The 13,154-nt window shown below is 44.1% G+C and overlaps 1 protein-coding gene across 5 annotated transcripts in view; it reads left to right on the top strand.

The window, feature by feature from the left end:
* Positions 1-12,811, top strand: part of DTNB (dystrobrevin beta) — a 672,321-nt gene extending 659,510 nt beyond the window's left edge. For all 5 annotated transcript variants that reach the window (XM_069233646.1, XM_069233645.1, XM_069233644.1 and 2 more), the window contains one exon: positions 4,965-12,811. The gene's annotated coding sequence lies outside the window, so the exon portion shown is untranslated. The remainder of the gene's footprint in view (positions 1-4,964) is intronic.
* The last annotated feature ends 343 nt before the right edge of the window (positions 12,812-13,154 follow it).

The raw sequence follows: 13,154 nt of genomic DNA, 5'->3' as shown, positions 1-13,154 counted from the left end.
ATCCCGCAGGGGAGGGTGTGAGCAATCTAAAGCTACGTCTGCTACACAAGTGTAGTCATCCCCCAGTAGCACTGAGCCAGTTTAGTGGGGAGCCAGGATCCTAGATAAGTCCACAAAAAAGGCTGTCTGGTCAACATTGGGCCCATAAATACTGCCAATCACAACATCCCTACCATTCAGCTGTCCAGCTACCACCACATAGCATCCCTCCAGGTCTACCATCTAGAATGTAAATGTTGGAAAGGGACCCAAGGGCAGATCCAAATTAGTGCCCCCCCCCCTCCCCTAGACCAAATATATGGTATAGTAAACTTGGCCCCTCCACCTGCGCTGTAAGGCTACTCCTTTAGCAATAATGTGGGTTTCCTGTAATAGTGCTTTGGGCATTCCCGTCCTTTTCAAATATGAGAAGACTGGGTGGCGCTTGTGCATTGTGTGCATCCCCCTAACATTCCAACTTATTATTTTATACAGTGTTGGAGTTGTCATGTCTGGTTCTTGTAATGGTCTAGTAGGCCCCTTAGAGTATTTGACATTTGTGCAGAAGTGAGTAGTCCCTTCCCACCAAATTTAAAGCTGCCATGTGGGACACACGCCAAACCCAAGCTTCCATTGAAACATAAACAACATGTTGCAAAACTTCCCCTCACCAGGACAAGCAGGGCCAAACCCCTCCCCCCCATCCAAACTCTTAACCAAGAAACAGGCATTGGCGGGAGAACCCACAATAAACTCAACCAAGTAGGGTTTGGGTCCAGCGAGCTACCCCCAACCCAGATCCCCCCCCCCCATCTGTGAGCATGAAGAAAAAAAGCAATTAAACAAATACTGTACTGTGTGCCCCCACTTACATAGGGGATCGCTGTTACAGTGCCATCCCAGGCCTAAGTGGAATTGAAATCCCCCCAAAAAACCATCCCACCTTTCAGCACATAAAACATCAGAGTTTTACTAGTGCACCAGCAGTGTAAACAGATCACCTGCAGTGTGTGGCATTGCTTCAGGGAGTTCTTCATCATAAGGTTCTTGTAGTACTGTCACTGCTCGATAGTTCTGAGGCTTGGGACTCTGCTAACCCTCTCGATGAGGGAGACTCCAGTCCTTTGCCACTCAGTGTCACTACTTCTTTGATTGCTCGTTGTTGCTCCCTGTATGCCTCCACTTTAGTCAGGGTCCCCACTCGCAGCTGTCTTGTGCCAAGCTCTCATTCTTGGCCTCTGCACTTTCCAAGGCAAATCCTTGCTGAATCCCCCTCGCAGATTTGCCTCTATCCAGCTCTGTCTCCTGCGGAGTATGAAAGAAGAGTGTCCCCTCTGGAGTTATTATCCGTAGGCAGACAGGAAACAGTATGGAATACTGCACTCCCATCTGGTGCAGTTGGCTCTTAGCTTCAACAAACGTGGCCCGTTGCTTTTGGATTTCCATTGTGAAGTTTTGGAAGATCATAATTTTGAGAATTCATTCTGAGGATTTCTCTCTTCCTGGCTTGGACAAGGATGTGATCCTTATCTCTGTAATGAAGAAGACGAGCTACCACAGGTCATGGCAGTGCCCCTGGTTGGAGTGACTGGGCAGGGACCCTATGTGCCCTCTCCAGGGCAAAAAAGGGGGATAGGCCCTCCGGGGCCACCTCCTTCTGCAACCAGCGCTCCAGAAACATCAGGAGAGTTTGCCCCTTGGAGTGTTCAGGTAAGATGTTGTTCCTTCTGGACCTACTCTAGCTGTCCTCAGCCCTAATTTCCAGTTTTCCTACTTTGGCCTCCATGAGGATGAGTCTTTCCCGAAGGTTTGTGACATCTGGTTGGATGTCCGTTAAGGAGCGTTCCACCGGCGTGACCCTCTCCGCCAAGCATCTATGGTCATCTTTTAGGATGCTAAGATCAGCCCCCACTGTATCAATCTTAGTCTCTAAGGCCTCCCTAGAGTGCATGATAGGCTGCAGTATGTCCTGTAGGGAAGGGCCATTTTGCAGTTCAGCAAGCGGTGGTGGGGTCATCCCCTTTCATGCTTCATGCTTCCTGCTGACTCAGTGTAGGCACGCTTAGGTCGTGCATCCAAGAGGCTTTGCCCATTGCACCTACTCTGTGGGTGAGTCTCTCTCCAGGATCTGTGTAACTGTAGTAAGGGCTGCTACACACTCCTCCGGGTCACTAACCGTGTCTCCTCTGCCCAGCGCGTCAGGGGTGTCTCAGTGCCGCCAGAAAGGACTCCTAAGCCTCCAATGTCACCCGAACCAGGTACAGATCAACTTCTTCAGGATTTGGGCTAGGCCGCGCAAATTGGTAGGGGATCAAGCCTGTCACATCCTCCCCAAAACAGCCCAAAAGGCAATGGGGTCCAACCAGCACTCCTCGGGTCTCCTCGTATCTCTCGCCGCCACAGGCTCCCAGCAGGAACAGCCTGGGGGCCTCCTTCGATTCAGCACAGTGAAACACTGACCTTGATGTCCTTTGGGGCTCCAACTGCCCATGCAAGGGCTCCACTTACTGGGGGTGGTTGGGGGAAGGCAAGACCCACTCGCAAAGGCAGCCATCCCAGACCCCCCCCCCCCCAGACTATGAAGAAGCAGGTGCAACAGTCAAAGCGGGGGGGTCAGAAGCAGCATGGACAGCAATAAGGGGCACAGGCTCCAGACTATTGTCTCTTACTGGGTGCGGGCAGAGAATCAGCTGGGGGAGGCAGGAGCAGTGCTATGTCGGGGGAGGGGGCTTCTTTCACCCAAGCGCCTAGACAAATGTGTTAGGGGATGCGCTTGTTCGGGCTCTCTGGCCTTCATGCAGGTCCCCCGGTCTCTGTGACTCTTGACAATCCCTGTGGGCTACTGGGGAAGGCCAGGCCATACGGGGCCTGGGGTCATCGTCTCGCCCCCGGTCCTCATTTACTGTTCTCTGCTGTTGCTCAGAAGATTTAAGGGGTAGTTATGACCCCGGCAGTGAGTGTTAATGTGGCGGTAGTATCGCCAACAGGCTGGCTAATTAATGTGGGAAGACAAAATAGCTAGTGGGATGGAGGTTATTTATTTAATTGCTGAGTTTTATAAAGCGCGAACATGACCCATCCGGGTATGAGAACGCTGTACAGATAGCGGTCATGTCAGGAAGGGTGGTGCAATAAAAAACATAGGGAATAATGCAAACATGACAAGAGATGCAGTAAACTACAGCTGTTCGGTAGGTCCATGATCCAAAAGGAGTCCACAAGTAAATTAACTAGCACGGAGAATGAGTGGAGGAGTCCATTCAACAGAAGCTTTTTTTACTTCATTTTGGAAGACTGTAGAGAAGGAATTTGTCCTGGTTTCTGCTGGTAGTGTGTTCCATATTCTTGGGGCAAGACCAGAGAAAGAGCGCTTTTAAGTTTTTTTTTGTTTTTTTTTAACTTCTGTGGCTTCAGCAGTAGTCTGTTAGAGCTTCTTGAGGGGCGATTTCCACCTCATAGTTCATGTTTTTGGGCCAAGTAGAGAAGTGTGTTGAATTGAAGGGTCTTATGAGTCAAGCAGGCTATTTTCAGCTGTATTCTAGCTTCAGATGGGACCCATTTTAAATGGTTGAGGACTGGTGAAATGTGGTTGAATCTGCTGGAACCACTAATGAGCCTAGCAGCTGTGGTTAAAGTGGCCCGTGGAGGGGCCAGCCGTACTTTGGGGAAACCTGCCAATGTAGAGGTCCAGTAATCTAAGCAGGAGATGACCAGGAATTGGACAGCTAGCTGAAAATCATCTGGGGCAGGAAAGGTTTTATTTTCCTCAGTATATTTAGTTGGTAAATAGCTCTCCTGGTAGCGGAACAGATGCATGTTCAAGTATTTAACAAGCAGTATGCCTAATCTAGTTCAATCGATCATGTTAGGTGCGTAATTGAGGGCAGTGAGTTGTTTTAGCCATTCCTCCCTGGGGGCCGAGTTGTTGTGAGAGAAGATCAGGAGGAATTTAGTTTTGAGTGTATTAAGCCTGATGTGATTATGGGTCAGCCAATGTTGTGTATACAGCAGTGTACAGTTGACTAAATTGATGTCTTCCGGAGAGAATAGTTTCAAATACAGTTGTGTATCATCAGCGTGCATGCAGTAGTGAATGTCAGAGAGCTTCAAAAGACCGGTAAGCGGTTCCATGAGCGGGTTGAAAAGGGTGAGAGACCTTGGATCCTTGTGGAACACCAAACATGACTGGTGTGGTGTCAGGTTTTGATTTACTTTTGTTCTCTGTGATCTATTGTGAAGGATTGTGAAGGAACAAGGCAATATTAAATTTCCTGCTGAAGCGAATTTGAGAATTGAACTTTTTTTTCCAGAACGAAGACCACAGTCAACCAAGTTGTTTTGAAAGTTGAAAAGTTTTCTGGCATAGGATAACCGTAACAGGTTTAAAGCAGTGTTGATCTATGTGCTGGCTGGTCACCAGGAGACCACGTAGTATTAGAGCAAGATTCTTCTTAAAATCACTACTTGCTGCAGAGAAAAGTGTACCCTCAGCAATCATGGTTGGTTTTAGAGGGGATATCTCTCTCCCATTAGCACTTGTGCCATGTAATCATCACTGCCTAGTAATTGGGTGGTTGCACCTAGAGTGGTAGTGGCCATCCACACGGTTATCGACAGAGGAAGAGTGGTGCCTGGTAATAACTGATGGAGTGACTTGTGAGCTAAAAATCAGGAGGGCAATGATAAAAATGCTTCCAAGAAAATGGTCTTCTGATCGCCTGTATGGGTAATTAGAAGTGTAGGAAAAAGTATACAGACACCCCTGTCACGTACCACGGCTGTTTTTTTTTTATATGTTTATATTTAATTTAATGTTTCCACTAAGTAATGCATATTCATTGTAAATAAATAAAATAAGAAGGGATATTAACTTGATTTTGCATTTGCAAGTTGTTTATATTGGCACTGCAAAGTTTAATTCAATGTTTAGCCCCTTCAAAAATCTTGACCAATTTTTTGTGTCCACTTGTTGTCTTTTGCTGCAGGCACAGAACGTCCCGCGGAGCCAGGCATTACCACATCCTTGTGAAACGCCAGCATATTTCAATTGATACATTCAGTCATGTGCCAGTGAAGGACGCCGCCGCCTGTGGTGTCGGAGACCAGAGGACGCCTACATCTCAGCTGGCCAGGGGGCTTTCAGAGACATCTTCGTACCTCATTTGTGCATGTACGACTTACATAGCTACGTTTGGTATGACCATCTCCACTTATGAAGGGAATGGTGCCAGACTGAAAAAAGAGGCATTTACCACTCAAGCGTATTTACCACTCGAAAGCAAATAAATTATTATTTTTTTTATTTAATTTTATTTCTACTACTGAAGGGATGTTGTCGTCAGTTCAGTCTGATGTTTTATTCATAATCTTTTACCTTGGTATACTGTACAAGCATCAGATTAAAAGCTAGAGTGGGTCGTGTGTTAAATGCTAAAAATGCAGATCCATTTTTTAAGGAGCGAGGATACAGACCTACAGAAGTTTTCTGTGTCTATAATAATGTTTTGTGTCCATAGCTTTTGGTAGCTGCATGTTGTCCAGACTGGTGTTCTGTGTGCATGCCAGAGGCGAAGAGAATATTGCAAGCAGGAGGGCAGAGCATTGTGGTTTTTGTCTGCAGGCCGCCCACATCACACGCCTTACCTTTGTCTGCTTTTCTTGTCATATTTTGATGGTCTCCCAGGCGGACCTCAAGGCAAAAATTGTGGGATAAATACATCTTTTTTACAGGCTATCTGGAAGATATTTCATATATTGTTATGAAATATATATGAAATATATTTGATCTGCGGAATCACTTTTAGTGAAGAAATCCGCTCATTGAATATTTACTTCCACATCTCGGTACAACCCTTTTACTGAAAATATGGTATTAAGTTTGTATAAACATCTAGTTTCCTGTCCAGTACAGTGAGTGTCACAAGATGTCTCTTAGCTGTCTGTGTTCCTATTACTATCAGTGCCACCACTGATCATAATTTTAGTCTGAGTTTGTTGTCTTGTTCACAGCTTCTTCCAGTGCATTGTTTTGAAAGGTGCAGTTTAAACTGTTTATTTATTTCAATATTGTGCTTGGGTTAATCTCATTTTACCATGTGCCTCTAAACTCTGCCAGCTAGTGCAACTAAATGCGTTCCCAGAGACAGGACTTCATATTTGAAGTTTAGATTCTACAGTTTCATTGTGAGTTTTGACCTCTGTGACACTGATAGGATTTTTTAAAATAAAATGTCCACCCTGCTGAGACCAGGAACTATGTGGAGACCAGCCACAGGACAAGGGGGTAAGAGTTAATGGTCTTGAAGCTATTTCACATCATCTGTGTGTGTGATCTTTTGTGTAACCCAAGCAGGGTGGGGGTTACATAAGGAATATGAATGTGTAACATATCTAAGATTCTAAAGAGGCAAACCATAGCACTTAAACTACTATAGTTGTGCAAATGATGTTACTGGACTATCGCAAATACCTGTGATAACTGTGGGTGCAAGAAAGCCTTCTTGCTAGATAATCTGTGACATCAATGTAGTTTATAACAGAACATTTTTTCGTACAGAGTGGAAGTGTCCTTTTGTTTTCCTCTACATACTGTGAGTGTTTTCTGTGGTATTTAAATTTTTCCAGAATAATCAGTTAGGTTTTATCTACTTGTGTCTCTAACTCTTTACTTGGTAGCAAAGCCAATTTTCCTAGTTTTTCTTGCCAGTAATGCCGGTAAAAAGAGTCCTAAGGGTGGCTCTTGGGATCAGAAACTCTTTAAATGGGTTTGTTTCTTTTCGCATCTAGCTCTAAGGCCTGAAGTGCTATCTCATTTTTAAAGGGTAGTTTTAACTTTGTGTGACTTGGATTTTGAGAGTAACATTAGAATTGCTTGAAGGATTTCACCACACATTCCTTGTTTATTGTTCTGAAAGCTTGAATCATTGGTTAATGAAAGATCCCGTCTTTAATCCATAGACATTTACACTATGCCCTTTAAATTATGTGGATCAGAATCTAAATTAAACCAGGTACCCTGTTTTCTATTTCTTCTGTTATTCTGTTCAGATTTCTGGATTTTCATAGTGGTCTCAGGCAAAACTCTTTGTCGGAGGACACCCCACCATGGTCTTTTAGGGCACGATGTCTCTCCAGCACGGTGAGCTGGTAATCTCACTGGATTCTCTGGCCCTCCTCCATGCCAGACAGCTTGGCATTCATTGCACCAAGCAGGGTTAGGGGTGCTGACCCGAAATGGTGACAGCAGAGTTACCACGGCCCAGAGGAGCCCCACTCTGTTGCCAAATTCCTTAATATGCTTCTGTCAATGGGCAGTCAGGCAAAATATGTATAATCCATTTTCCACGTCTGGAATCTGAACCTCACTGTGACCCATTACCCTTTTTGTTTTTGTTTCTCCTAAAAGGAAGACCTCTTTCTCCCTCAAAGATATATTTAAGGAGAGTAATGTTACAAATATCCTTTTCACTATGAGGTTCAACCAAGAATCTCTGAAGGGGCAGAATCCTTCTGTCCTCATCTGCTCATGCTTGTGTAGGCAATATAAATCCCACAATCCTTGTGGTGTGGCCATAGATTTTGTGCAAATGCAGTGATAAACCAACCCCATAACTTTAAGGGTTAACTTGACAGACTGCTTTAAAGCACCCTGAAATCCTCAGGTACAAATGAACTTGCCACTGAGGCTTCAAAAAATATACCAGTATCATTGTTGCTAGTCTACCAAAGAGAGTCCACATTGTCAAGCAGCCGGTATGAGGACAACCCCACCATGCACGAATTCATAAGAAACAGAAGGCCTTTCTGGCTTTTGAAGAATCTTCTCCAGTGTGATGGACAACTTCTTTGTGAATTACACATTTATTGCATGGTCCTTATTGTTAGGCTACAAGGAACTGCAGTAACATTTATCAAGACCTTTACCAAAGGCCCATAGGAATCACGGACTATTCTTTGGATTGAAATAGCAAAGTCAGCAGCAGTAATTAGCTTGAAAAGGAGGAGGAAAACTTGGAAGTGTCCAATAAGTTGGACTTGTTAGGAAGGCAAAAGGACACTACAGACATATACATAAGGGCATTGCCACCCCATCAGAAAGAGTTATCAGAAGAGGAGTAGGACATGATTTTAATCCTGTGGTCCAGAGATGTACTAAGTCATCTGACTGGGTCCCATATACTGCACTTGGCTAGGTAAGTGTTGGTACATCTGCTGAAAAATGGAGGGTCTGAACTGTTCTCGACCCTCTACCGAGGGGAAGGTGTGCCTGACATTATAATCCTCACCTTTGTGAGGTTGTTAGCAAATTACCCTACAAAGGAGATTGACAGATTCTAACAGGCCTATACGGACAAACTCCTCGACCCGGTAATCCTCATAATGAACATTTTGGATACTGGGGAACCCTAGGTTGTTTGTACATATACCCTACCTTGAAGAAAATTGATAAATCTGCTTAAAAAATATATCCACTGGACAAGACCTCCCTAGTAAGGTTGGGGAAAGGCATGGTGAGATTTGTACTGCCGTCTGTGGCACGAACAGAGTTCCCAGTATTTCTATTGATCACAGATAGGTGGCAAAGAGTGGCTGGATTAACAAATATCATCTTCATTACCCAGAGTGGAGTAGATGGATGAGTCAGATTTCTTCTTCTACCCCTGTGTACATTTTTCTGTAGGACTGGTGTGCTGAGTTGAAATATTCATTTGCATCATACAAAATTATCTGAAGGCAGGTTCAATAAATGGGAAGACAGAAAGCAGATCTGATCCTGCTAACTCAGCTCTGAAACTAGCAAGCATTATTTCTAGCTCTTCTGGAACTTTCTTGAGATTTTGTAATCCTTTTTCTTAACTTCTGGGTGAGTCCTCTGGCAAAGGACTGCTTTGAGAGAACACATATGTTGTTTGTTGGAGTGGCAAGTTTCAGCTTTGGTCTTCATCGAGCAGAGACAGGCTGCTGGACCTCGTAGGAGATATTTGTCTACCTCAACAGGCTGATGCAGATAGGGTATGGAGAGGGTTGTTGTCCTGTGGGCACAGATATGCCAGGAAATGCCAGGAAATGGAAATGTTTCACTTCTGCTGTTTCTGCAAGTCACCAGTCCAGTAGTATGTCTGATGGTCAGTGAGCATCATGTAGTATGTGCAGATTGTTGAGGGGAGTCTAACAATACTTCCTGAATGTAACAATATCCAGCTGCTGGGCACAAACTAGCTTGAGGATGATGATTTATCCAGGAAGGTATTGCCTGCTAAGTTGAAGATGCTCTTGCCTCGTCTCTTCTAAGCAAGAATTGCAAACGAGTGTTGGATCTAAATGAGCTAGTTTTATTCCAGATCGTGTAATGTTCATTATCTTCAGTAAGCCTAGATTCAGCGCACCTACAGTAGCATATTCATGTTTTCCAAATCATTCGTAACCCCATGTAAGGAGTTCTTAAGAATAATATCACATATGAAGCTGGATTCAAATCACCCTTAAAATTGTTAATTTATTTCATGAACCATCTGGCACATAGTCGCAATGACCACATTGAACGGATGGATCAAATGGATGGTGCAAGCAGCAAATACAGAAGCATTTAATTTTCAGGCTTATTCAGTTAGAGAAGCAATGACTTTCAAAGCCTTTTTGTTTATTCACAAGCCAGCACACATTCTTAAAACACACTATTGGCCTGGAGGCATCCAGGTTTAAAAACATTATTATTATTATATATATATATATGTGACAGACATTGCTTCATTATTAGCGTGTAAGTTTTGAACCAATGTATTTCACACCTTTGCTCTAGCTGGCAAATGTAAAACTTTTCGGGTATTGTCAAGAAAAGGCAGCATTCTGTTAGAGACACAGATGCCAACACTCACCCAAGAGTTATGTGATGTTTAGGCGTCGACGTTGAACTGTTATGATAATCTTTATGGTACAGACCCTTTCCATTTCAAAATGAATGCGTTGTGGAATTTTTGTTTCAGGGATGGATGATCCATGTAATACATCATTTGTTTTTTCGGTTGCCAGTGCTATTGGGAATCTGCATTTGCCCCAATCTGTTAAGAGTATTGTCATTTCATGCTTTCTAGCAGGATTGAGAGTTCATAGTCCTCACTTTCGTGACCTTAATCGGACTGTAGATTTCCTTAATGACAGGAAATTGTACATTAGCTATGACATGGATTGATGAGAGTAGAAATGTTCCCCATCCTTACTATTATCTGCTGCACTTGTGGAATTGGCAGCTGTCTCCACTCCTTGAACCTCTCTGTATTTCTTACATTGGAGGGGAAAAGCAAGGTGGTCACACTGGTCCCTTCAATTCATGAACACATGTCCTTGGTTTTATTTACCGAGAAGTGTTATCATTTTTACTGCTTGACTTTTGTCACGTTTGTCAACTATACAAACCTTTTTCTCTACTTGTATTTATCTTTACATGTGTTAGACAGTGCTAGCCATTTGGCAGCATTCTGGAGTTGGGTAGATTGACTCGAGAACATGTATTCTGCTGGTAATGGCCTCAATAGGTAGTTCATTCGGGGGTTATTGTACCTGGTCAGGATGACAACGCTGTTTGGTTTTTTGATCAGAAACCTGATTCCTTGTTGAAGAAGAGGCCTGCTCCCAGTTGTGATAATGTGCAAGTCAAAAGCCTCTTTTAATTGATTCACACTCTTTTAAAATCTTGTAAGCTTGGCATGTCTGTCAGAGACTGAGGTTGCTAAATGACTTTTCTACTCCCTCTTTGGTGTGTTTGACTGGCAGTACGATTGCTTTCGTGCATCGTATTTTGCCATCTGCTCTCAAGCTTCCCACTGACTGCCTTCAGGACAACTATTTTTTTCATGAGACATTTTTTCTGTTTGTGTATATTATATTTCGCCTTTTCACTGGGTCTGAGAAGCCAGAGTCTCAAAAAACACCTCTAGCCTGCAGCAGGAAATGCCTGTGCCTCACACTTTGCACTACAAGGCAGGGCTGCTGAAAGCCCAGAATACTGCATCATGTCAGAGTGACTCTTAAAATATATAAAAAATTGTAAGAGACTGAATTGTAATGCGTGGTAGATGAGATGGTGAAGTAATGTCTCTAGCGGTCCCCTAGTTCAGTATCTGGGAGGCAATCAAGGGCTACAAAAAGGTTAAAGCGTCATTGCATAATTCTGCAGTGAGCAGTGAAACAGCCTTGCATTACAGGTCACCCCGAGGGAGTTCCTGGACCTACTGGAGACCACCACAAAGATGTGAAGTGCCTTGCGTCAGAGAGACAGCCAAGGCTCCATGGTACATGTGAGGGAGCAGCCACCTATGGTGGAACCTCTCAGCATCCAGCCGATGCCCAAACAGCTAGTAGAATTCTGGACGACCAACATGACCTTGACCATGTTTTGATTGTTCCTGAACATTTCAATTGGATAAGTTGCTCCTTAACCCACCATCCACGATTTACCTTAACGCCTAACTTTGAGTGGGCTCACCTACTCTTCTCCAGTCCACACAGCTACCAAGTTATCAGTCATCCAGGTTTTTGGTGGCCCTGTGTCGGATTGGGAGCCTGCATGTTATTACTGAGATTGCATGCTATTTCTCACACACATGTAGAGCATTACCTCTTTCATGTGTGGTAAAGCAGCATGTGTCGACAGTCGAGAGGCGACTTCAAAGGGCGGTTGAAAACCTTACATGTAAAGCATAGCTTCAGTACGGTAACATTGTGACTTCCCTTGACTTATTTTTCTCAGGCTCGCTACCTCTGGAACCTGATGAACATTCTGCTTTTCGCTGGTGGGGGTTGTAAGTTTTTAGTGTCTGTTGAGAAGGAATTTAATTTCTTTTGTTGGGTTTCTTTTCTGTGAAATCTGAATGTAATTGTTTGTGAGTTTGGGTTCTCCAGTGTCGAACAGGCACTTATTCACAAAATATACAAAATAATGGTATTTACTTGTCCCCTGGCAACATCGCTTTTCTCTCCGTGAATCCCCTTCTGGATGCTTTTTCATATTTCCCTTCTTCTGCAGATTCCCAGAGCTTGCAATCTGTTTGCCTAATGTGAATGGTGCACGTGGCTCTGTGTTTGTATGTAAAATATATTTACAGAACACCAAGGTTGCTGCAGTTGCAAGAGTCCATGGTGTATTTTACCTCGAGATAATCAAAGGACCCGTGTCTTCCTCTACATTGCCGCACAGTAATTCCACTTTGTTGACCCAGGCTGGTTCCCTGACTGACCAGTAGTTTCTCCCACAACCTTTACTTTGAGAGCCTCCCAACCCACACCCTCTGTCTTCTCGCGGGATCATGGCTTGCTGCCAGGCCTCCTTGCCTCTCCCTGCTGTTCTTGAAAGGGACGCTTCCGGTTCCTGTGGCTGCACCAAGTGGCCCCTGGCTCCTTCCCGGTGACGTGGTTCGCCTCCTTTGCAGTTCCAGGGAGTCCTCCCAGCTCTGGTCAGGTCCCTAGAAGCCCCATTAGACTGGCGGACGGGGCAGGCTGGGTTCCTGTCCCTGGCACAGTTTATTTAGAATCATCCCTAGCTCTAAATCCAATAAAGTGACAAGGAAAGTAAACAAAGCATGGCTGCAGCCTGTCTCTAGTGTGTTGCAAGGAGCTCTGTCTCTGGTACTGGATACCACTGTTGAATGGATGTGGTTTTTTTGGTTTATCACCAAGTGTGTGTGTGTGTGTGTGGATGATTTTTCATCAACTAAATGTCACAAATGTCATTGAAAATCCTGTACATGTTGCAAAACTGTCTGATAAACAAATGTAAACTGGAAGCCATGCGCGCTCATCTGCCTATTATTTAATAAATTCCCCACATTGCTTACAGTCTCTTGGCATTATTATTGCTGTTTATGTAAACAGAGAATGTGTTTGCGTATTTTGGCCTCAAGCATGCCATTGGTATGCAAGCCGAGGGCTCTTCTTGTCTGCTCCAAAAGTGTGGGAGGTGATGGCAGCCACCATTCTGTCACGGTTTGATATTGCAATTCGAATGATAAAATACCCAAAGCATGTTTTCTGTTGTTGATAGCATGTGAAGCTCAGAATCCATTGAGGATTGATTCATATTTTCAATCTCAAAGGGTAGCAAGGATTCCTTCAGGACATAAAGAACACTTTTAGTCTAATGTCAACAAGGCCTGGGTGGAATCTAAATTAGGCCAGTGTAA

This window comes from Pleurodeles waltl, chromosome 5, assembly GCF_031143425.1.
Source record: "Pleurodeles waltl isolate 20211129_DDA chromosome 5, aPleWal1.hap1.20221129, whole genome shotgun sequence".
NCBI lineage: Eukaryota > Metazoa > Chordata > Amphibia > Caudata > Salamandridae > Pleurodeles > Pleurodeles waltl.
The sequence above is the reverse complement of the archived record's forward strand: the minus strand, read 5'-3'. Positions and strand labels throughout refer to the sequence as shown.